Source organism: Notamacropus eugenii, chromosome X (assembly GCF_028372415.1).
Source record: "Notamacropus eugenii isolate mMacEug1 chromosome X, mMacEug1.pri_v2, whole genome shotgun sequence".
NCBI lineage: Eukaryota > Metazoa > Chordata > Mammalia > Diprotodontia > Macropodidae > Notamacropus > Notamacropus eugenii.
In genome coordinates, this window is record NC_092879.1 from 75,180,441 (window position 1) to 75,206,841 (window position 26,401).

Below are 26,401 nucleotides of genomic sequence, written 5' to 3' on the forward strand. Positions count from 1 at the left end.
ACCACTCCAGTATCTTTGCAAAGAGACAGTTACTGGGCCACGGAGTCATGAAGAGTCAGACATGCGGAACAACAACAAAGGGTAATATAGGCTGAATGAATAACTGATATCTCTCTGTAAGGTCTGTTTAAGCTTTAGTACTGTCTTTGCTGTTGACTAGCAGCCTGATCTAGTCTAAACAAGGTCTCAGTGTTCTTAAAATGAGGGACGGCTGGGATCCATTTGATCTGTAGAGGTCCCTTTTCACTATAAAATGAGTGGTTATCAGGTTATGTATCTTCCACAACCAGATTTTGTTATTGTTGTATAGAAACATTGATGTTTTTGTAGGTTTATTTTGTATACTATTATTTCAACTAGTTTATTTGCTGATTTACTAGGATTTTCTAAGTTAACCCTTATGTCATTGGCAAGTACAGATAGTTTGGTCTCAGACAGAGGCCTTTACGCATCACTCAAATTTTTTCCTTGCTTCTATGGGAAATCCCTTGGGTAAAGTCTTAGAAGTATCCATTTGGTTAGAAAGTAGAAGTCAGTGTGCTTGTTTTTTTAACTTCACTGTTTACTGGAGTTGGCTGGCCATACCTGATAAGGTTTTGCTTCTGCTTTCAAAAGACAGCTGTATTTGTGCAAGTTAATGATAAATTTTGTTAGTACAACACCTACTCAAAACTCTGCAAACACTGTTCCCCAAAAGCATATACCCTGAAATCCAGGAAGTTTGGGATGGAAGCAGTTGCTGGTACAAGGTGAATCTGTATCTCTATCAGGTGTACACATAGAGAAAACAGGCAGGATCTTAAGTTTTGTTTTTACATCATAAAATATAGACTGCCAGAGCTCTAAGGGACCTTTGACTGAATCCAAAATTCAAAGCACTGCTCCTGAGGACCTAGAGGACCACATGTGGCCTCGAGACTATAGGTTCCCTACCCCTGTTCCAGGACATCTAACTAAACCCCTTCATTTCACAAATGAGAAAAGTGGGGGAGAGGGGAAGCAGCTCACCCAAGACTGTACTAACTGATGGGTGAGAGAGCTTGAACTAGAACCCAGTACTCTTGGAGCCTGGCCAAGGTCCTTTCCATCATGCTTTACTATATAGCCTTGCTGAAGACTGTATGTAGTTGGCACCAGTTGGGGATCATACAGTGCCTTTCTTCTGAGAGGAAATCTTCAGACTCTTCATAGACATTAATTGTTCCAGGACTTCTTTGGAAAAAACTGCTCAAGACCAGGTTTATCTCCATGGATAATTGTAAGGCTGTAAATTCAAATGGTATTTGAACTTTTGTCGAGAGTATGCATAGATACCAAACTAAATCCACCGAACCACAGGGTTTATATGTTTGAGATAAAAAGTCATAGATTTGAATTGGATTTCTTCAGCCACCAGGTAAAATTCAAAATAGACTTCATTTTTCCTCATTGTTTTTTAGTTCTCCTTACCCCAGCCTCAAATCTCCTCCTACTAAAGATCTTTCTTCCCTGATGGTTAGTGATACCTTCTAGTTCTGAAATTGCTTTCTATTATTTTTGTGTATTTTTAATGTTTGCTTCGCAGGGTACCTGTTACCTCTGCCCTTCTCCTTCCCCCAGTAGAAGGTAAGCTCATTTTTTGTTTTTGTATCTCCAGCACCTAGCCTAGACCTGACATATAGAAGGCACTTAGTTGAATTTCCTTGAACTGGGATGGCCAAGTACAGGGAACTTCGTTCTACTTGATTTCCTGACTGAAGTCCAAACTGCTTACCCTAACTATTAAGGCCCTTCTGGGCTAACTGATCTACATTATTATTCCATACTTTTCCCCTCCCCGTGACTTACCCGAGTCTCTGCTCTACAGGGCATTCGTCCCTATGCTAAAAGCACAAAGCTAAGTAGAGACCAGATTACAATTTTGCCAAATTCACCTTCAAGAGACAGCGCACTGGGGCATGTCTTTGTTGAAAGAGACTTTCTTTATGAGCAGGCTAGATTTAATTTCTCTGGAACTCAATTTCCTCATTTATTAAAAGATACTTGAACTAATGATTTCCAAGGTCTTCTCCACCACCTCAGTCCATGTTCTACTCTTGCGATTCTTTGTTCCCCCTCCCCAATCTCAACAGAGCGAATTTCTACCTCTGGTTAAAAACTATCCCTCAAATTTCTATCTCCTTTGTAAAACCCTTCTCTAGTCTGCTTCTTCCCTCTCTGCAAAGTTGTCAGTGCTTGTTGTCCTCCCTTCTTTGGACTCTTAAAACGTTTTCTTTCCATCTCATATTATAATTTGTATCTTATTTATTTGTGACCATGTAATCCCCTCTATTTGATTGTAAATGTCTGAGGGCAGGGGCACTGTTTTATAGTCACCTTTGTATCCTCCTCAGCAGCTAGCACAGTGCCTTGAACATAATAGTCTTCTCAATAAATGTTTCTTGACTACTGTTGAATTATTCTATAACCAAATATATTTTGACTCCACCTAACCTCACAACTGAGTAACAAATGTGAGGCTAAATCACAGTATTCTTTTTCATATTATTTTAGTTCTTTGGACAAAAAGAATTTCCAACATTCTTACTCTGGGAAGAGGATCAGGATCCAGATCTCAAGGAACCTTAGGGGAGTAGGGATGAGATCAGGCTCTTCCAGGCTTTTGAGGTGGTAAGTGGTCAGGAAGGTGTTACCTGCCAGACTACTTTGGCAGCGTGAGATGAAGGGAATATTTCTCTTACCAAAGGAATATAGGATGCAAGTCACCATCTTGCCCTAGACAGACTTGTAGTCAGTTTTTTTGTTTGACCTTGGCACTGAAAAGCAGACTTCCTTAGACCAAAAACATGTTGTCCTCTGACATAGTAATCCTAGCTTAACAGAGTAAAATGTGGCCTTCCTGATGTGCTCATCTTAATCAAGTTTAGAGTAAATCATATGTGCTTTTTCTTTACCTTGGGTGACATTGTTAGTTTTGAAGGAGAAAGCTACACTTCTGAGTCTTAAGGTGCACATTCATTTACAGAGAGCAATCAGGATTTCTTTTAGCACTGACTTCATACAGGTGGGGGGACATATAGAGAAAGAGGAAGGAAGTAAACGTATTATCTATAATATTTCAACTTACATGAGCAAATGGGGTATCGGGGCAAAAGCCCTGGATGTGGAATCTAAGGACCTGGTTTGACAAATGAGGTCATAAAGCATTTAGTGAAGATCTGCTGTGTGCAGGGAATTTTGAAAACCAGACTAGTTCTTGCCCTCAAGGAGCTTATATTTTGCTGGGGGCTGGGGCAAGATCTAATACATAAAGAAATACTTCAAGGGTGAAAGCAAGGTTTAATATCTGAGTGGATCAAGAAGGACTTCCTCCAGGGGATGGCACCTGTTCCAAGGCTTGAGGGAAGCAGGGACTGGTTCTTAGAAGCAGAGGTGATGAAGGAGCCCATTTGGGGCATGGTAGCCACCCTGTACAAAGGCACAGCCATTCAAGCTGGGGTTTTGATTACTAGAGCCTTGCCTCTAAGATTACCTTGCATTTGACGGACCCTACATGGAGCTTAGTTGTTTATTTAGTACATAGTTGTTTGCTCTTTGTCTCCCTCATTCAAATGTGAACTCCTCACGGACAGGGACTGTTTCTGGCTTTCTTAGCATCCTCCAGCTCTTAGTGTAGTGCCTGGCACATAGTAAATGCTTAATAAAGGCTTGTTCTTATTACCTGGGAACAGTAAGTGGGCTAGAATGTAGACTGCATGTAGGGAAGTAATATACAGCAAGCCTGGAAAGGTCATGTGGAGTCAGATTATGAAAGGTTTTTAGTGGCAAGTTGAGGAGTTTGAGGAGCTCTTCATCCTAGAGGTAATGGTGAGCGATTGAAGTTTCTTGAGCAGGGCAGTGACATCAGACTCATGCTTTTTTTAGGTAGATTATTTTGGCAGTTGTGACCAGGATAGATTGGAATGAGGAGAGACTGAAAGACAGAAGTCCAGTTAGGAGGCTCTAGCAGTGGTCCAGGAGAAAGATGATGAAAGTCTGAATGAGGTGATGGTTATATGAGTGGAGAGAAGGGAATGGACATGAGGGATGTTACATAGATTGACAAGACTTAGCAACTGAATGGATGTGGGGGGAGGAAAGAACCGAGGATCATGCAGATGTTGCAAACCTTCTTGTCTGGAAATATGGTAGAATCCTCAACAGAAATAGGAAAATGTGGAGGGATAGGTTTGGAGGGGGTGGAGATTAGTGAATTCTGTTTGAAATACATTCAGGATGCCCAGATGTGGAGATCTCCACTATACAGTTGGTGATGAGGAACTGGCGATCGGAAGACACACTAGGATTGAATAGACAGTTCTCAGAACTGGCATAGAGCTGATTAAACCTACATGGGTCAATCAGAAGCAAATGTACACCAGAACCTTGGAGAACACCCATAGTTGCAGAATAGAACGTTGATGATGATAGGATCCTATGAATAAAAGTTCTGTAATGGAATTCGGAAGAGATGAGAAACATTCTGAAATGAAATTCTGAAGTCACAAAGGCAAACCATTTCAGTGAGGAAAAAAACAGGCATTGTATTTAGAAACAGATGCACAAAGAACTCACCTACCAACTCAGGGTTGTTTTTTGTTTTGTTTTTTTAAAGACATGTATATCACTGTTGGGCACATAATTTGAAAAAGTAAAAGGAGAGGGAAAGGATTCATGTGTACAAAAATATTTGTAGCAGCATTTTTTGTTATAGCAAAGAACTAAAAACAAAGGGACTACCAATCAACTGAGGAATGACTAAATACATTTGTGGTGTGTTGTTCAGTTGTTTTTCAGTAGTGTCCAACTCTTTGAAACCCCATTTGGGATTTTCTTGGCAGAGGTACTGGAGTGATTTTCCATTTTCTTCTTCAGCTCATTTGACAGATGAGGAAACTGAGGCAAACAGGGTTAAGTGACTTGCCCAGGGTCACACAGCAGCTAATAATTGTATGAAGCCAGATTTGAACTCAGGAAGATGAGTCTTCCTGACTCAAGTCCCAGCATTGGAGCTCTATCCACTGAGCCACTAACTGCCCAAATTTGTGGTATCTGAATGTAGAACATTATTGCATTGTAAGAAATGACAAGTATAATGGATTTGGAGAAACCTGAGAAGATTGATCTGAATTGATGCAGAGTGAAGTGAGCAGAACCAGGAGAACAGTTATTAACACAGTGACCTAAATTATGTAAAGGAAAGCAACTTTTTTAAAAATTAATTTTATTTATTTTCAGTGTTCAATAATAACTACCATGTAACTTAGATTATTATTTTCCCCTCCCTCCCCAAGATGATGTACAATTTTGTATAGGTTCTACACATACATTCCTATTAAATACATTTTCACTATAGTCATGCTGTGTTGAGGAATTAAAATGAGTGGGAGAAATCATCTAACAAACCAAAACGCAGTACACACACACACACACATACACACACACAAATACAAATGATCTGCTACATTCTGCGATTGAATTCCATAGTTCTTTTAAGTCCTTGCATTGCAATGAAGTTCCAAGTTTACCAGGAAAAACTCTTGCACACTGTGGTCATTGCTGTGCACAAAGTTCTCCTGGTTCTGTTCCTTTCGCTCAGCATCAGGTCATATAAGTCTTGCCAGGTCTCTCTGAAGTCTTCCTGTTCATCATTTCTTATAGCACAATAGTATTTCATTACATTCATGTACCATAATTTATTCAGCCATTCCACAATTGATGGTTATCCCCTTGATTTCCAGTTTTTGACCACCACAAAGAGTGCTGCTATGAATGTTTTTGTACACGTGGTACCCTTTCCCATTTTTATGATCTCTTGGGGATACAGTCCTAGAAGTGATATTGCTGGGTCAAAGGGTATGCACATCTTTGTAGCCCTTTGGGCATAGCAAGGAAAACAACTTTGAAAGACTTTAGAATTCTGATAAATGCAGTGACCAGTTAGGACTTTGAAAGCATGCATCTCGGCTCTTGGAACAGAGGTGGTAGACTTGAAGTACAAGTGAAACTACCTATTGAGACATGGCCAATGTACTGATTTATTTTATTGACTGTACTTATTTTGTTACAAGGCAGAGCTTCTCTTTAGGATGGGGAAATTAATGGGTAGTAAGTGGAGGTACAAGAACAAAAGTCACCTCCATTAAGAGGACAAAATTACATAGAAGAGAGCAGAAGGAAGTTGAGAAGGGGCATGGACAAGCAGGGCAGTTTGGTTGCTGCTATGTTCAATGTACTATATGCTTTTAACTCTATAAAAGACACTTTTGGTTTCAAAAATAATCTTTTTTTTGTTCTTTTTATGTTGAAGTTTTCATGTTTGTTAAGTTTCTAATAAAAAGAAAGTTTAAAAAAGTCAGAATGATCTACTTTTAAAAGGATATGTGCCAAATGAAGAGAAGTAAAAAGGACAGATAAAAAGCATAGGAGTGCTGAGACTCCAAATTAGCTGGGGCTTATGAGTAAAGCTGGGGATCGAAAGATTTTGTTGGTATAGGGAACTTGGAGGTGAGGAAACTCCCTCTACCAACGCAAGTCAGCACATTCTCTGTAATTTCTAGTCTTCAGATAATTTTGCAGAGCCCTAAGAGGTTAAGTGACTTGCCCAGGGTCACACAGCCAGGCTATGTTGGAAGTGGGCCTTAGATGCCAGTTCTCTAGCCCCACTACACCAGTGGTTTCCAACACAGATAAAAATGGATCCCTGCCAGTTGCTTGTTGCCTTAGAAAACCACAAATGAACATTATGTTGTACTGTATTTTTACTTATTTTATTCAACATTTCCCAGTTACATTTTAACCTGGTCTGGGCCCTGGAAGTTTGACACTTCTGCACTACAATATGCCACAAAGCTAAAGGCAACAAAAGGAGATCTTTAAAAATTAGTTTTGCTTTATATTACTTTGAATGGAGGGAGAGAGAAGAGCAAGGAAAGGATAGACCCACTTCTTGAGGGGGAGTAACTGCAGAGAGAAGATAGAGTTGCTCAATTCTAATTTTGTTTCTGCTTTCCTTGCTAAGAAGAGTGAATAACCTTTGGACAGGAAAAAAGAAAACAAAAATGGCCGATAGGAAGTTGATAGCTAAGATATGAAAGAGGATAGCAAGAAAGCATTTAGTTGCCCAGGATGAATTCAAGTCACTAGGCTCGAATGAACTATATCCTTGGTATTAACAGGACTGTTCCATGTGATTGCTGAGTTACTGTCAGTGGTAGATGAAAGAACTTTGAGAACAGTAAACGCAGAACTGGCGAAGGAGAGATACCCCAGTTTTCAGCAATGAGAACAGATGGTACCTGTGAAGTACTGGTTGGTGAGCTGAACTTTCATTCCTGGGAAAAATCCTAGAGAATATTATTGTTAGACAGGATATAGAAGGAGAATGATATCGATTTTAAAAAAATCTAAACTCAAGCAAAGTGTATGGTAATATGATTCTTGGAGGAGATGGACTCAAGGTTCCAAATGCGACATGCATTTTTGGATGAGACCAACGTGGGCATTTACTTTTGCTGACTATGCATATTTATTACATGGGTTTAGTTTTTGTTTTTTAAAAACAAAAATACATAAAATATTATAATTTTACTTTGAAATAAAAATTTTTATCCTGCTATCTATTTTCTTTGCCTTATGGATAAAAGAAAACATACTACATCAATTAATGCAGCTTGGTCCTTTGAAGTAGTCTTAAATTCTGATCCTTTTGGGGCAGAGGGGATGGGAAGGAGGGAGGATGATGAAAAGGTAAAAAAAAAAGATAGGGTCATTGAAGCATTTTTTTAAAAATGTGCTCAGTTTCTAGGTCTATCCCAAAGAGATCATAAAAATGAGAAAAGGACTTACATGTACAAAAATATAGCAGCTCTTTTTTGTGCCTTTGCCTGTCAGCTGTGGAGTGGCTGAACAAGTGGTAGTATATGACTGTAATGGAATACTTTGTGCTATAAGGAATGACAAGCAGGCGGGCTTCGGAAAAACCTGGAAAGATTTTATGAACTGATGCTGAGTGAAGTGAGCAGAACCAGGAGAACATTATGTACAGTAACTGCCACAATGTACAAGGACTGTTTTTGATAGACTTAGCCCTTCACAGCAATGTAAGGACCTAAAACATTTCCAAAGGGCTCATGATGCAAAATACCATCCATATCCATATTTTAGTTCATTTCCTATAAATCGTTAAATTTTGGAATGTTTAATTTTTCAATAATTTATTTTCTGATGTTTGCAATAGCTAATTATCATTAACTAAAAGTTTTAAGAAAACCTCAAAGAATTATGTGTATTAATTAGGGCCAGAAACTACAAACCCTTCTAATTCAAAGAACTGTCTAATAACAGGCTTAAAATGATAACTTTAAGTTCACTTCTTTCAACACCTAATTTGATACCCATCATGAAAGTACAGTTAATAGGTAAAGTGGAGATGGGGAAAACAAACTATAAGGGAAAATATACTCCTTTACTGCAAAGCTACAAAAAAAGAGACCCAGTGTTTAGTAGCTTACTTTGTACCATGGCTGAAGAAAGTTAACTTTTTACTAGATAACGCATTTCCTTATATTTATAGCTTTCTATCTGGTATTTAACTCTCCTCTAGATAAGAGATTTTAACCATTAAGTGGTTCAACTAGATAATCAGAGAATTATATATTACACTTCAGACTGCCTGGAATCAAATTAGTTTTTCCAAAAATGATTAGCAGCCCTTTAAAAAACAAAAAAAAAAACCCCAGCAGAACTTTGCTCAAAATTGTCTGAAGACTCACTAGAAAACCACATTGACACCTATTAATGAGGCTTGAAAATACATCACTAGGACACATCTGTCTCCTGATACATCCAGAACTGACCAGGTTTAGGCATAAGACAATAAACTAGCAAAAATAGAGTGCGTTTGTAAAGCAAAGAAGAGCTGGCTGTCTCAGGAATAGGACATCTGACCTTTGTAAAGGATGATTCTGTTCCATATGTAAATGTACTTCAACTTGACTATGACCAACTGGGTAACTCTTTCTTCATAGTGCCCTTTCATTAAACTAAGCTACTCCTATTCTCAAGACTCCTGTGTCAATGTGCAGAGCTTTTTTGCTCTCACTGTACTGTCAGTCATTTGTGAACAGGGTCTGCCCTGCTCTCCTGGAAAGCTTCTGCAGAAACTTAGCAGACATGTTAAATACTTAAGAGGCATTTCGTAAAAATCTGCTTTTCCAAATAGCATACAAATAAGTATTAGACCTCGAATGTAAAAACTTCCCATTCCACATTACAGTGTAAATGGCTTAGCATGCTACCTATTCCTTTCTCACAGAAAAAGCAGTAGCCACAAAGTTTTGTTCAGAATGGTTGTTTCACATTTTCAGTTTAGTACTTATTAATACCAAAGATCAGCACACCGTGCAGTTGTGGCATTTTGGGAATTAGCACACTCAGGAGAGAAGCTGTGTTTAAGATGAAATGTGTAGGATCATACTTAGTGTAGAAACTTGCCAGAAAATATAGAATTATTGGAGAAATTGTGAAGAGCTTCCATGAGGAAGTAAATAGCACTCCATAGTCCAGCTGTTCCCAGTGAGTTAGCAGCCTAGCTTTACCCTGTTCAGGAGTTTCAAAAGGTGTTCCTTTTACAGCATGTAAAAATACATACATTCCCAGATTATGTATGATATTTGTTAAGGTCCAAGCAACAGGAACACTGAAGAAGGGAATGCTGAGTAAGACAGTATGAAGCAAACCAACTCCCAATGCATATGTCAGCCACATACCACAACTGTTCATTACCCTGGTATTTGGATTTACCTCACTGTGAGCAACTCCAACATTCATTTTTGCTCTCAAAACGGGAACCAAGCGGGGGAAGGTGGCAGTGAGTGGCACCCACCATTTGGGACCCAATGAAGCACTCCAGCCCTGGCCTGTCTGTGGCTGGCTCCCTGGAGCCCAAGCCCTGCTCTTCCGATTATTTCTTTTAAAGGTGTTATTTTCTTCAGCATTGTTTTTGGGTCTCCTTTAGCAAGCTGTTGATTCACTTTTCATGATTTTCTTGCATCGCTCTCATTTCTTTTCCCAATTTTTCCTCCACCTCTTACTTGATTTTCAAAATTCTTTTTGAGCTCTTCCATGGCCTGAGACCATTACATATTTATTTTGGAAGCCTCTGATGGTAAGCATTGTTCTTCCTCATCCAAAAGGATGGAAGAAAATACCAGTTCACCTTCTATGGTCTTATTTTTTATCCCTTTTTTTGACATTTTCCCAGCCTGTTACTTGATATTTGAGTCCTTTGTCAAGTGGAGGGTATACTGTAGGGACCTGTAAGTTCTCAGTTCCTCCAAGATGTCACAATCAAGGGAGAGGAGTTTACTCTTCTCCTGGCCTGCGCTCTGGTCTGGGAGCAACCACAAGCTTTTCTGCCTAGGATCTGCAAGTAGAATTCCCTCTCTAGAGCCTCCATCAGCTCCACCAGGCCAGTGTTCCTTCTCACCCCTGGACTGCCATTCAGGCCTGAGATCCCAGTCAGCCGCTTGATTTCCCCAGGGGCTTTAGGCTGAGGGCTCCTAAAATGGACGCTGCTGCTCTGGACCTGGAGCCAGACCATGTTTCCTTCTCACTCAGGTGAAAGACCTTTCTTACTGACTTTTGAAGCTGTCTTTGGCATTTGTGAGTTGAGGAATCTAGGAACTGCAGCTGCTGGCTCGGATTCCGTGCCCTGAAGTCTGCTCCGGTCCTGCCCATGCAGGCTGTGCTCCGCTCTGAGCCCAGTGTGATAGACCCTTTTTGTCGGTCTTCCAGGCTGTCTTGGGCTAGGAATCTCTTTCACTCTGTTGTTTTGTGGCTTCTGCTGCTCTAGAATTTGTTTAGAGTCATTTTTTATGAGCTTTTGGGGGAGAGCTAGGGTAGGTCTGTCTTTCTACTCTGCCATCTTGACTCCACCCCTCTAAATTGATTATTTCTTGAAAATGAATAGCAAGCTGCACATACAAGACCTGCAGTCTCATGTACAATCCTCTTTTTTTTCTATCTTATATATGGAAATGCTCATTGTGTTTGGTACTAAAGTATAGAATTTTTAAAATTGATGAACTTATTTTGTAGTTTCTAACATTCGTTTCCACAAGATTTTGAGTTCCAAATTTTTTCCCCATCTTTCCACTCCTCCCTTACCCCTATATGGCATACATCCTTATTACCCCTTCCCCCAATCTATCCTCCCTTTTATCATCCCCCCCCCCCATCCTGTTCTCTCTGACTTTCTTGTAAGGCAATATAGATTTCTATACCCCATTGCCTATATATCTTATTTCCCAGTTGCATGTAAAAATAATTTTTAATATTTGTTTTTAAAACTTTGAGTTCCAAATTCTCTTCCTTCTTCCCTCCCCACTCACTCTCTTTGAGAAGGCAAACAATTCAATATAGGTTATTCATATGTAGTTATGCAAAACACTTCTATAATAATCATGTTGTGAAAGACTAACTGTCCTGCCCCCCACTTATTCTATTTTCAACTTTGACCCTGTCCCTTTTCAAAAGTGTTTGCTTCTGACTATCCCCTCCCCCAATCTACCCTCCCTTCTATTATTCCCCCTCCCCCCCTTATCCCTTTCCCCCTTACTTTCTTGTAGGGTAAGATACCCAATTGAGTGTGTATGTTATTCCCTCCTTATGCTAAATCCAGTGAGAGTAAGGTTCACTCATTTCCTCTCACCTCCCCCCCTTCCCCTCCATTGTGAAACCTTTTTCTGCCTCTTTTATGTGAGATAATTTACGCCATTCTATCTCTCCCTTTCTCCTCCCAATATATTCCTCTCTTACCCCTTCATTTTATTTTTTATATATCATGCCTTCATATTCAGCTCATCCTGTGCCATCCATTCATCCGTCCATCTATCTATCTATCTATCTGTCTGTCTGTCTGTCTGTCTGTCTGTCTGTCTGTCTGTCTGTCTATCTATCTATCTATCTATCTATCTATCTATCTATCTATCTATCTCTTCCAACTACCCTAACACTAAGCAAGGTTTCATGAGTTACAAATATCATCTTTCCATGTAGGAATGTAAACAGTTCAACTTTAATAAGTCTCTTATGATTTCTCTTTCCTGTTTATCCTATCATGCTTCTTTTATTTGAAAGCCAGATTTTTTTATTCAGCTCTGGTCTTTTCAATAAGAATGCTTGAAAGTCCTCTATTTTATTGAAATTCCGTTTTTTCCCTTTAAGTATTATAGTCAGTTTTGCTAGGTAGGTGATTCTTGGTTTTAATCCTAGCTCCTCTGATCTCCGAAATATTGTATTCCAAGCCCTTTGATCCCTTAATGTAGAAGCTGCTAGATTTTGTGTTATCCTGATTGTATTTACACAATACTCAAATTGTTTCTTTCTGGCTGCTTGCAATATTTTCTCCTTGACCTGGAAACTCTGGAATTTGGCTACAATATTCCTAGGAGTTTTCCTTTTGTGATATCTTTCAAGAGGTGATCAGTGGATTCTTTTAATTTCTATTTTACCCTCTGGTTCTAGAATATCAGGGCAGTTTTCCTTGATAATTTCTTGAAAGATGATATCTAGCTCTTTTTTTAGATGACAAATTTTTTAAAGTTTTTTTCCCAAAGTTATTAGTTTTCAGTTTTCAACAATCACTTCCATAAGTTCCAAATTTTCTCTCCCTCCCTCGCCCCTCCCTAATCAAGATGACATGCATTCCTATTAAACACATTTTCACATTAGCTATGTTGCATAGAAGAATTAAAACAAATGGGAGAAATCATGCGAAAAACATGACAAAGAAGACAATAGTCTTCTTCATTCTGCACTCTGACTCTATAGTTCTTTCCCTGCATATGGATGGCATTTTACATCTTGAGTCCTTTGAAAATGTTTTAGGTCTTTGCATTGCTGTGAAGGGCTAAGTCTATCAAAAATAGTCCTCGCACACTGTGGCTGTTACTGAATATAATATTCTCCTGGCTCAGTGTTCTTCACTCAGCATCAGTTCATATAGGTCTTTCCAGGTTTTTCTGAAGTCTTACCTGTTCATCATTTCTTATAGCACAACAGTATTCCATTACATTCATATACCACCATTTGTTCAGCCATTCCCCAATTGATGGGCATCCCCTCGATTTTCACGTTTTGGCTAGGCTCTTTTTTTGATCATGGTTTTCAGTTAGTCCAATAATTTTAAAGTTATCTCTCCTGGATATGTTTTCCAGGTCAGTAGCTTTTCCACTGAGATATTTCACTTTGTCTTCTATTTTTTCATTCTTTTGGTTTTGTTTTATAAGTTCTTGATTTCTCATAAAATCATTAGCTTCCATTTGCTCCATTTGGACCTCCTTTTCCATTTGGCCAATTCTACTTTTTAAGGCATTCTCCTCATTAACTTTTCAGACCTCTTTTGCCATTTGAGTTAATCTGTTTTTTAGGGTGTCATTTTCTTCAGTATTTTTGAGTCTCCTTTAGCAAGCTGTTGCCTCATTTTTCATGATTTTATTGCATCACTCTCATTTCTCTTCCCAATTTTTCTCTACTTTTCTTACTTGATTTTCAAAATCCTTTTTGATCTCTTCCATGACCTGCGATCAATTCACATTTTTCTTGGAGTCTTTTGATGTAGGAGCTTTGACTTTGTTGTCTTCTTCTGGTTGTGTGTTTTGATATTCTTTATCATCAAAGTAAGATTCTATTGTCTGAGGTTTTTTTTATGCTTTTTGCTCATGTTCCCAGCCAAATACTTGACTTTCTAACTCTTTGTCAAGGTAGGACTCTGTTTTGGGTGGGGGTGGGTGTACCATCCCCCTTGATCAGTTTTGTATCAGCAGCTTGATCCCTCACTATCTGTGGGCCCAGAGTTCCAGAAGTAGCTGCTGCTGCTGTTGAGGCCCCCTGAAGCTTCCTCCTCTGTCCTGAGGTTGGGGCTGGACCCTATCCAGACCAGGTTCTTCAGAGCTTTCTCATTGACCTTTTGTGCTGTCTTTGGCGCTTGTGGTTTGAGAAGTCTGAAAACTGACACAGCTGCCAGTGATTCAGACCCCTGAGGCCTGCTCTAGCCCTGTCTATGTTAGTGTGGCCCATGCTGGACTACACTCTGTTCCCAGTCCAGTACAATAGATGCTTCCTGTCAACCTTCCAGGCTGCCTTGGGCTGGAGGTTTGTTTTACTCTGTCATTTTGTGGGTTCTGCAGCTCTAGAATTTAGTCCTTTTTTACAGGTTTTTGGAGGGGTTTGGTGGAAGAGCTCAAGCAGATCCCTGCTTTTATTCTGCCCCCTCAGAATTTTTTTAAAAAAGAAATATTTGTATCTCATATTGATCTTGTGGAAAAGATAGAGAAATGTGGGCTTAGATGAGTGTGTAATTTGATAGATTCAGAATTGATTGACTGGGTCAGTATCAATTTGGAAGATCTCCACTCTAGTATCCTATGGATCTGTCCCTGGCATTATACTGTTTAACATTTTTATCACTGATTTAGATAATGGCCTATATGACATCCTTGTCAAATTTGGAAATGACACAAAACTAGAAAAACTAAGATGCTGGATGACATAGTCAGCATCCAAAAAGATCTAGACAAATTCCAAAATTCGATGGCCCATTCTCAGTCCTCATCTTTCTTAGCCTCTTGTGATAGGATCAAAGTTCTCTTGACTCATCCCTGAGTTCCCTGACTTCCCTGACTTCTTTGATTCCTTTCCCCCCCACACCCTGCAGTCTGATTGACCCTAGTTTCCCTGATGCAGTCTCCATTCAATTGTAAGCTTGAGGGAAGCGACTGTCTCTGGCCTCTTTTTGTATCCCCAGTGCTTATCATACTGCCTGGCACATAGTAGGCACTTAATAAATGTTTATTGATTAATTGGTTGGGAGCATAAAAAATCCCATTCTCCTGTAATCAATGCTTCTGAGACTTAGTGGTTACCTAAAACTATGGGAGTCACCAGACTCTGATCATGTACTGATCAGTCATGTTTCTATGGAAACAAAGAGGCTTTATCCAAAAATGTTGAGTGCCCCTATATCCTTGTTGAATTTGAACAAAGCAAATCTCCTTTGTTCAATGACTCACAAGTGAGTCCAACATGGAACCTGAACTAAGAGGGCTTTGGTGTTGGAGCACATACCACACCTCCCTGTAATATTTGAAATGACAGGCTAGGAAATTGGACTGAATATAATAAGATCCTACCTGACTCCACCCTCAGCCTTTAATGATGACAATGATGATAGCATTTACGTAACACTTTAAGGTTTGCAAAATACTTTACATAGATTGTGTCATTTGATTCTCACAACTCTGTGAGGTAGGTGCTATTATTATCCCCACTTTACAGTTGAGGAAACTGAGGTACAGAGTAGTTAAGTTACTTGGCTAGGGTCATACAGCTAAGTAACTGAAGCAGCATTTTAACACAGATCTATTCTAACTCCTCCAAGTCCAGGGCTTTATGGACTGCACCACTTAGCTGCCTCAGCAATGTACTTCATGTTTTATGTAAAACTTTGAGGACATCCATCTTGAACACTCATCTTCTCAATTCTACACTTCAAATCCACATTGTTTCCTATTTTGCTTCAGTTTCAGAGGAAAAGGTGCCTTTTCTTCTTTTAAAGTATCTTCTACTACCTTAAAAAACCAGAACAACAAAACCTTTGCTTGATTCTCCCATCCCCTCAAGCTCTCTCTCATCCCACATCCCTTATCTCTTTCACAGCCAAACTCTTAGAGGCATTGAGTGGTCTACACTCAATGCCTCTACTTTCTTGCTTCCTACTTCTTAACCTCTTGGAATCAAGCTTCTGTACTGCCACTTGATTGAAATGACACCAATGATTTCTAATTGCTAAATCTAAGACCTTGTCCTTCTTGACCTCTTTGCAATTTTGGACAGTGTTGGTCCCTCTCCAACAGAAACTCTCCTCTTTGGGTTTTTGTGACTTGCCTCTGATGTGGTTCTTTTCTGTGGTTCGACTGATTAATCCTCAGTGTTTTTTGCTGACTCAAAATTCATACCCCACCCTCTCTCTGCTCAGACCTTTTCTTTTCGGTACTCTCAGAGAGCTCCTTAGCTTTCATAGATTAAACTATCTTTATATGCAGATGATTCCCATATCTACATGTCCAACTCTTCTCTCTTTTGAGTTCTAGTCCTGCACCTCCCAGGGCCTACTAGACATTTCCATTCAGACGTTGCTCTGGCGTCTCAAATTCAATGTGACTAAAATAGAACTTATCTTTCTGTTTAAACCCACTCCTCCTCCTAAATTCCACATTTCATTTGAGCACGCATTAGAGGCCAAGCACTTTACTAAGTGCTGGGGACAAAAAGAAAGGCACATTTCAAGGGGCTTATGATCTAATGGGAGAGACACCTCTGCACCCTATGCAAACAACTATGCAACTGTGCACAAAAAGGTTATATACAGGAGAAATTGTAGATAATTAACAGAGAGAAGGCACTAAAATGAAGGGAAATTGGGAAAGGCTTCTTGTAGCAGATAGGATTTTAGCAGAGACTTGAAGGAAGCCAGCCATGAGGAATAATCAGTGAGAATGGCTAGAGTCAGGAAATGGAACAGCAGGGAGATCTGGGTGACAGTGGTTGGTGGTATATGGTAGGGAATTAAAGTGTAAGAAGACTTAGGAAGGTAGGAAGAAGCCAGGTTATGAAGAGCTTTGAACACCAAATAGGATTTTCCACTTGATCCTGGGGGTAATAGGCCCTGGAGTTTATTAAATGGATGTACGGGGTGTGTGTGTGTGTGTGTGTGTGTGTGTGTGTGTGTGTGTGTGTGTGTGTGTGTGTGTGTGTGTGTGTGTGTGTGTGTGTGTGTGTGTGTGTGTGTGTGACATGGTTAGAGTTCCTCTTTATGAGAGATATTATAAAGGTAGAATTGACAGGCCTTGGTGACAGATTGGGTAGGGGGAGTGAGAGGTAGTGAGGTGCTGAGGATGACTCTTAGGTTGTGAGCCTTGGTGTCTGGGAGGCTGATTGTGCCCTGTACAATAAAAGGGGAGTTAGGATATGGGGAGAGTTTTGGGGAAGATAATGAGTTTAGTTCTGGCCATATTGAGTTGAGGATATCTGCGGAATAATCAGTTTGAGATGTCCTGTAGGCAGTTGGTGATGGGAGACAGGAGGTCAGTAGAGAGGTTAGGTTTGGATAAGTAAATGCATCTCAGAATCATTAGCATAGGGATGATAATGAAATCCAGGGGAACTGATGAGATCACCATGGGAAAGAGTGTAGAGATAGAGGAGAAGAGGGCCCACTAGATTTGGCAATTAAGAGATAGCCAACGTTCTTCTAATTGGTCTGTTGGCCCCCTTGTTTTCAGGCTCTCCCCTCTTTAATCCATCCTTCACACAGCTGCCAGTTTGACATTCCTAAAGCACAAGTCTGATCATATTACTTTATTCCCTTCTTCAAGAAGCTTCCGTGGCTCCCTCTTCCTTGTGAATCCTTTGCTTTAGTGTCCTTTTCCTAGCTCCTTCCTTCACAGTTCTCAGGCCTGGAATGCCCTCCTCCATCTGGCTTCTTAGTTCCCACTCACATACTTCTGCAGAAGTGAATAGCCTCTAATATGGAAATTTGTTTTGCATGACTTCACATGTGTAACGGCTGTCAGCATGCTTCCTTTCTTAATGGGCTCAGGAGGGGCCGGACAGAGGGAGAGAACTTGGAACTCAAGATTTATAGAAAGACTGTTAAAGGGTTTTTTTAAGGTTCAGGGACACATTGTAAATGCAAAAATAAGTGGGGAAGTAAGGGAAAAAAAGCTATTTTGTTTCTCCTACTGCTTTCTGCTTCCTACCCCATAATGGGCTTTTTCAGTAAAGAAAAATGTACAAAAAAGAAGAAGCAGGTAGCCTCTGTGTTCTTAGGATTGTATGAAGAGAGGTCCTTTGCTCTTGTGTGTGAGGCTTGAAAAGAGAAGTTATGGTTTGGAGGAGCTGCTGTGGGAAGCACTTGAGTAAGTCACTTAACCTATCTCTGTCTCAGTTTCTTTATCTGCCAAATGTTGTGATGGATGAAATAATCTCTGGGCTACCACCTGGGGCAGCTGGGTGGCACAATGGATAGAATGCCAGGCTTGGAGTCAGGAAGACTCATCTTCCTGAGTTCAAATCTGACCTCAGACTCTTCCTAGCTGTGTGACCCTCGGTAAGACACTTACCCCAGTTTGCCTCATTTTCCTCATCTCTAAAATGAGCTGGAGAAGAAAATGGAAACCACTCTACCATCTTTGCCAAGAAAATCCCAAATGAGATTGAAAAGAGTTGAACACAATTGAACAACAATACAAACTACCTTATGGTTTTGATTTCTAGGATCACAGACTTTTGTCATCAATTCAACATTAAATTCCGAGCTGATGAAGTGCCGCATGCCATCACTCTAATCCATCATGCGAAGGCCACTTTGTGAGTAGCAGAAGTGGCAGCAGCTAGGATATCCTAGATTTTACTAATCATGATGAGGATATTTGTGGCTTTTATATGTCCTTTGGGTCACTTTTTGCCTCTCCTTTGGGTAGAGAACACTCCAGATTGAACTCGTTTCCTTTCAGAATTTCCATTTTTATTTTTTCTGAAGCTCAAAACTTAAGGTCAAAAGCCAACATTTCTTTCCTTGCTGCTTTAATACCTAATGCTAGTAGAATCACTGTCCCTCACCTTGCTTTTCCTCTGCCCCATATAGCATTTCCTGTTAGTCTTCTGTTCCTCTCTCCTTCCTCCCATCCATTGTTTCCACACATCCTCCCCCTTTCCTGCTTTTTGTTAGCCCATTGCTGATTTTCTAGCCCAGGGCCACATTTAGTAGGGAAGTATCTACTGTATTTCTCTTCTTTAATCCAGAAACTATATAGGTGTACAATAACTTGCTAAGTTTTCTTATTTATAATCTGTTTCCTCTTGTGTCTTGGGGAAATAAAATGACTATCTTAAATAGGCTTTTATAGACTCATTTAAAGCCAGAAATAAAAATAAGTTCTTTTACTGCAAGAAAGGAGAAAAAAAAATGTTTGGTAGGTTGTATCTTTTAGGATCCTTTTTTTCTCCCCAGAATTACAATTTGAGATCATTTTAACTTATTTGTCATTGTGGTCATTTTAATGGCTTTCTATGTAGCTCTAATTAGTTGCATTATAAAACTATAATAATTGGAAATTGTAAAAAAAAAAAAAAATGGCTGACTTTACTCAGATTAGTCTAAAAATGTGTCAGTGACTAAAAAGTTAAATTGATCAGTTAATGAAGAAATAGTGTGAGGCAGTACAATTAATGAAAAGAACACTGAAGTTTAGTCCGAATATGTTGTGGTTGTTCAGTCAGACCCTGTAGACCATATGGTGCCAATACTGTCCATGGATTTTTTCTTGGCAAAGATACTGGAGTGGTTTACCATTTCCTTCTCCAGTGGATTAAGGCAAACAAGGGTTAAGTGACTTGTCCAGGATTATACAGCTAGTATCTGAGGTCAGACTTGAACTCAGGTCTTCCTGACTCTAGGCCCTGTGCTCAATTCATTGAGCCACCCCGCTTCCTCAAGTCAGAATATCTGGGTTCAAATCCTGGTTGCATAGCTTACTGCTCATTTGACGTTGGGTAAATCACCTTATCCCCTGTGCTTCTGTTTCTTCATGTGTAAAATGAAGGGAGTGAATGGATTAGATGATCTTAATGGCCCTTTCTGGCTCTAAAGGCAGTTGTAACCTTAGAGTCAGAGGCTGCCTTCTTTCACAAAGGGCCTTCTTCCCTTCTGCCCTGGGACTACTTTAGGAACTTCTGTCATCTCTGACTTGTTGCCCTCACCTGGTTTCAACCTGGGAACCTCCAGATTTGGTTGTCCTCCAAAGGTAACTACTAGTTTCCCTTTAAAAGTGCTCAGTCTCCAAAGCATCTAAACCTTAGAGCAACCTTATTTACCTAGTAAAGAAATAGTCTGAGAACCAGGAGCTTTTCAAGGGATTCATTCACTCTTATTGTCCTTCCTCCACTATTGGTCCTTCCCCCTAGGGAAATAGGCAGACCACATGACTTCTAGCTCTGTCCCTGGTTGGAGCCCTCAGTAAGAAGAAAAGGGTTTAGTCCCATAGTCCCTTTAGTCCCGTAGAGGCAAGAGCAAGAAACTGAGACACCTCTCCACAGCTCCTTCTGGTGGGCCAGTCTTTTCCCCCCAGGGGCCTGCATGATCTCATCATTTTCCAGTACTGTCCTGTACAGGGCCCCAGCAGGGAGGAAAAGCTAGGGGGTTTTGTCTGATGCACTTATTTCTATTTCACCAGAGACTCTCCAATAGTCAGTGTTTCTTAGCTCCACTGCCATCAGCTTCTAGCAGGCATCATGGATCCTTTATCCCACTGATGGTCAACTCTCATTCCATTCCTCTACTGCTGTCCTGCATTCCCAGCAGGAATTGTGGGTCTGTGTTAGCTGCTGTCCTCAGGCTTTCTTCAGTGCTCTCTGTTTCTTTTTCAATGCTCTCTGATATTTCCTTTCTTCCCCAGGAGATAGTACCAGCTCTCAAGCAGCTGGAGCATGGAGAGATTACACTGGAGTCCTACTGACAGTGTGATAGTTCTTTTATATTTTCAGGGGCAGAATGCCGATAGGTAATGTCAAGCTCATGCTGTTTTACACTCAGGTCCCACAGTTCAGCCCTCCACACAAAGGGTCTCCTCATGTCACTGTGGGAATTACTTTTTTAGGGTGGGGAGTCACTCCACCAAGTCTCTGTTTTCCATGCTGGGACAGATTCATGGTGAATCCATCCCATTAATCTCTCTCCCACCCCCACCCTCAGCACCTAGGCAGTATGCCTCCCACTGAGCCTTTTAGGGGCTTGGAAAGTCACTCTTCTTTTTCCATTTGCCTTTCTATTCCCCATTTTCAAGGCAGCTGGACCAAATTATGCAAATCACCTCAAAAGTGAGGAGGAAGAAGGGAAGAGGTCAAGCTGGCTCCTTTATTTGAGGGAGAGGAGTCTATGAGAAAAGGAGATGCTTAGGAATCTGTGCTACACTATGATAATGGAAGTAATTTAAATGTTTCCCCAGAATCATTTGACCAACTGAATTCTGAAACTCAAATGGAAGTAGAGTTTCTGACACAATTGGAAGGATATAGGGGCCTCAAGTAGCAAAAGAGTAGAAAGAGGCCTGTTGTAGGTCTGCCACAAGCTCCCATGGCTCATACTACCTCATGAGAACAGCATCACTTAGTGTGCATGTAGGTGTGAGTGTGACTGCTTAGTGTGGGCTCCATGGGTTTGGGCTTGGAAAATCCCCATTGATTTATTGCATTAAAATTTTTTTACATGTTTCTGAAAAACATTTTTTGATGTGTTTTATTTTTACATCAAATTCATTTCTACATACACTCCACTTTCCTCCCTTACTCAGAGAACCATCCCACACACCAAAAACTCAACTAGAGAAACAAGCAGTTCAGCACCCTAATCGATAGCTGGACCATGTTTGGGTGCCATATTTTAAACCTGTAGGTCCCTGTGTCCACAATGAAAAGAGTCACCTTCATTTTTTTAATAATAGTGCTCACTCCTATTTACCGTTTTCTGACAGCTGTTGAGGGATGTTTCCACCTACAGAAAGTCCTTCACACACGTGCACTCACACACACACATATGCACACACTTACTTATGCACACACATACTACATTGACAAGAAATATATGACAGGCTCACAAAATGAAAGGAGCTAGACTTGAATTCTGCCGCATTGACCTTCAAAGATAGTGAGCCAAGATGCTTGGGACATTGATGAGGGCTTTGTTACCCTCACTGTGCCTCTGTTTTCTCATCTGTAAAATGTAGGCCCTCAGTCCATATGCTTCCTAAGGTCCTTTCCTGTTTTCAGTCTCTGACCCTGTTCATTTTCTGTGGCTGGGGTGGGCTTTAAGAAATCCTCCAGGCCAAACTACAGCTTTTAGACAGGACTGTACCAAAACTCCTGAAGATGGACAGGATCAGAGATTGAAAGTAGGAAGGGACTTTGGGAAGCATCTTAGTCTAGCCCCTTTGGTTTGCAGATCAGGAAACTGAGGCCCAAAGAGGATAAGTGACCTGTTAAAGATTATGCAGTAAGTAACAAAGTCAAGATTTTAGCCCAGGTCTCCCAACTCCAAATCTAGGGTCCTTCAGACTCCACTATTTACCTAGCATTCCTGAGACTTTGACTCAGATTTTTCTGATGTATATATAATCTCATTTTTAGCAAACATTTGTAACATCCCCTTCTTGCACTCCATCAGAAGTTATGTTTTGAAATAAATTTACAGGTGAACCTTTCTCTTTAGGCAAGATAAGCTCAGATTAGGACTTTTTTGTCTTCGTGAACTTTTCAATCACCTAAAGTCATCGTCCACGTTCTAACTTCTTAAGTCATGTTTGTATTTGGATCCTTTACCCAACTAGATACCTTAATTAGGTTTGTACCAGAAGGCCTGGCAAGAAAGTTATTTGGGGTTTTGGTTGGCTATCAGCTTTATTCTAAAAGTATTCAGGATTGGCTTTTGAATACTTTGTGAACAACTATTCAGATGGAACCTTTTATGCATAAATTATTTTCAAAAAAGCCTTTTTGACTCTGACTCTACCATCTCATAGTTGATTCTTTTATACCTAGTCCATCTTTGAGTTCTCTTGTTTGGCTTCTAACCAGGGAAGGAAAATCTAATCATAGAGGCTATTTTAATTTTACAAAACTAAATAACTCTTAAACACTTGGCCTAAGGTTTTAGGTCATATTCTTCACCTTTTTCACTATATGATAAATGCTGTGATTTAATTTCTGTGGTGCTGTGGGTGTGTGATTTTTTTTTTTTTTTTAGTCTTGGATGTTGTGAGGTATGTATCCTATAATTAAAAAGAATTTTATTTTAACAGTGAATACAATAAAAATTCCAATTTAATTTAAAGATCTTTTTAGTACTGGAAGATGACTGAATTTCTTTGGGCTATGCTTATCAAGCAAAATTCCTTGGATACTGAAGTGAACTTCACAAACCACCTCTTTCATTTATCTCCTTTTCTCATTCCTTATACTTGGCTCTCCTAGTAATTTGAGGTAGGATTTTGTGGTTTGAAGGATAATTAGTTGCACATTTTCTTTTAGGGCCTCTGTTAAAGTTTTCCTCTGATGCCTCATCAGGGCATGGGAGTGACTCTGGCCTTTTAAAGGCTGTGCCAGTCAACTGACAGCCTTGGCAGTTGAAATGCTTGCAGGATGGGCACCAGCCTCACTGAAATCAAACGGGGTCAGCCACTACCTTAGCCCTTGGGTGATGCATTTTTCAGCCTTAGTAATTCTTGAATATTGCCTCCTAAACTGGTACAGCACTTGCTAGCAAGAGTACTCATACCAATGGAATCACTGATCCCTGAAATATTTAAGAATTCTTTCAGAGAGAGGAAAAAACAGGTTTGTAACCTGAGTGGGCAGCAGAGAATAGTGAGAATAACAGTGAGTGCACTATACCAAGGGTCAGGAGACTAGGATTCTAGTTTGCCCCAGTTCTGTGATCTTAAGTAAATCACTGGATCTTTCTGGACCTGTTATTTCTAGAATTGGTCTAGAGTAGAGGGGTCAGACTTGCTGTTTGCCAAAGGAACCACATGAAAATGTAATTTTGAGATGTTTAACAAAATAAATAAAAATATAGTACAACATAGATAATGTTAATTTGTGGTTTTCTAAGGCAATATTGCAGACTTGTAGGGATCTGTTTCTATTTGAGTTTGATACCATTCATCTAAGGATCTGTCTCTGAGGTTCCTTTCAGCACTGAAATTCTCTGCCTTTAGTTTTCTGTCCCAGGCTTTCTCTCTGAGAGCCAAGGAAAGAGTAAAGGATCCTTCCACCTTTTGTAGCCTACTGATCCTGAATTCACTTGCTCTTGTCCCTCTCTTTTTTCAGTGCCAGTGCTGTTGTTTTCCTGCTGGTCCATTGACTCATTCTTAGCCCTTTAAAGATGTATCCGGACTTCTGGCACTAAATGTTTTGCTGACCCTGATAGTGTATCTGGTTAACTCAACAAATATTTACTAAGTGCATACGATGTGTGAGGTACTGTGCTAAACCCTGGAATCAGAAAGACCAATCAACAGGCTATTCCAGTCATCTGAGGAGGAAGGCTGTGTGTTGGGGTGGTGGCCAGGTGAGAAGAACAAAGGGGACAGATGTGAGCAATGCTAGGAATGGAATTTACAAGACTTGGCAACTTATTGCCCATCAGTCAGTCAGCAAGCATTCATTAATTGTACATCTGCTCTGTACCCGGCATTGTGGTGGGTGCTAGGGTTGGAGAGACAGAAAGGAAAAAGTCCCTGCCCTTAAAAAGTCTATTGGGAGGAAAGGACATGTTGGCAAATATGCAAATACAAGATATACAGCCTATCCCTAGTCTGAGTGCAGTGTTAAGCTTAAAACAGTATACAAAATAAATACAAACTAATGGGAACTGAGAACTGCTCAGAACTGGGGGAATCGGGAAAAGCCTTGTGAAGGAAGTGGTTGTTGAGCTGAGCATGAAGGAAGCCTAGAGGTTCCAGTCAGCAGACATGAGCAGGAAGAACATTCTAGACATGGGGGATAGAATGAGCAAAGGCATGGAGATGAGAGATGGCCTGTCCTTGTTTATAAGGCACAGTAAGTGATTCAGTGTGGCAGCTGTGCAGAGTGCATGAAGGGTTGTAATCTATAATCAGCTGAAAAAGATAGACTGGAGCCAGATTGGTCAAAGCTTTAAATACCATACAGAGGAGTTTATATTTTCTCCTCAAGGCAGTAGAGAGCCATAGAAGGAGTGATAGGGTCAGACCTGTACTTTAAAGCTATTGTTTTGGCAGCCATGTGGAGAGGAGAGAGACTGGATGCAGGGATATCAATGAAAAGGCTACTGCAGTAGCCCCAATGAGAGATGATGGCCTCATTTAGGGTAGTGATGGTGATGGTTGAGAAAAGGTGATGAAGAGTTTTACAGGGCTTCTTCGTTTTTCCACTCATGACCCCTTTAGGCCTTCTTAAACTGTGGGTCGAGACCCCAGATGGGAGCTGAAAGATAGAGTTGATAAGGTCTGGTATATGTGCAGTGAGTGAGGCTGAAGAGCTAAAGAGACCTCCTAGGTTTTGAATAATTCTGTTTTGGAGCTATTGAGTTTGAGATGCCAGCGGGACAGCCAGGCGGAGATGTCTGACTGCCTGTTGAAGACAAAGACCGAGTTTAGGAGAGAGAGAGAGCGCAGGACCGAATATGTATTTGGGAGTCATCTGCAATGAGCGGAGGAGATCAGTAAGAGATAGACAGAGAGAGACAGAGAGAGGGAGGAATGGACCCAGGCCAGAGCCAGGGGATACCTGCACATAGGGGATGGCACCCTGACAATACTCACGTGATAGAACCTAAGAAGACTTTGTCTACCAGGTAGGAAGAAAACCATATCACAGAAGAGTCGTAAAAACCTTGGAAAGAGAGAAGGTAAAAGGAGGAATCTGGAGCATTGAATGCTGCGGAGAGGTCAGGAGGAAACAAAAGATCATTGGTTATGGGGAAGAGGGAAGAATAAAAGAACCTTGGAAATAGAGATGTGAGACTTCTCTATTTAGAGTTGATTCAGGAATCCCAGGGAACAGGTAAGCTCTCCAAGGGAGAGAAGACAGAGCCCTGGGAACACCCAAACTAAGGAGGTGGGAAATGGCTAAGAATTCCGCCAAGGATTCTCAAAGGGAATGTTCAAGCCAATAGCAGGAGAAAGCAGTGCCTGGAAAGCCCAGGCCATGCCTAGGAAGAAGGGGCCTTGGGGACTTCCATCTGGTGGAGATTTAGGTGACTTCCACTGAGAGCAGTGTAGCTTGGGAGACTGGGGGTATTTTCACACTTAAAACCACATTTTTTTTTCATGTTGACAGTAAAGACCAAGAAGTGCCCTTTAGTCTTGGAAGTAAGTTATTAAGCCAAGAATGTACACTTTGTCAAAGGACAAATGGGAGTAGCCAAAAGCAAGTCTAACAAAATGGATATTTTGATCAGGGGAAGGGGAGGGTATATGTGGAAAATGTTGCTTGGTCTTAAAGGTAGGCCAAACCAAATTCCATGTGATTGCCTTTGAATTTGGCCAGCTGCTCCTTATTTGAAGCAGTGTGTATGATTTATAATTCCTTTCTGGTATATGATTACATTAAGCAGTAACAGCTGGCTCTCAATTAAAAAAAAAAAAACAACCCAAAGTTGGCTTTCTTAAGTTTCACAGCTTTTCCTCTCCCAGCCCTGGATGTATTTGGAATGCATATATGAATGGTTATTATTCTGAAGGGTGGATGTTTGGATAAGTTAACTTCTAAGGATTAGGATGGC

The 26,401-nt window shown here is 40.4% G+C and overlaps 1 protein-coding gene and 1 pseudogene across 1 annotated transcript in view; one reads left to right on the forward strand and one right to left on the reverse strand.

Moving 5' to 3' along the window:
* ATP7A (ATPase copper transporting alpha) overlaps positions 1–26,401 on the forward strand; it is a 119,616-nt gene that overhangs the window by 12,268 nt on the left and 80,947 nt on the right. The gene's annotated exons all lie outside the window — the stretch shown is intronic.
* Positions 9,368–9,896, reverse strand: LOC140515575 (ORM1-like protein 1 pseudogene; annotated as a pseudogene).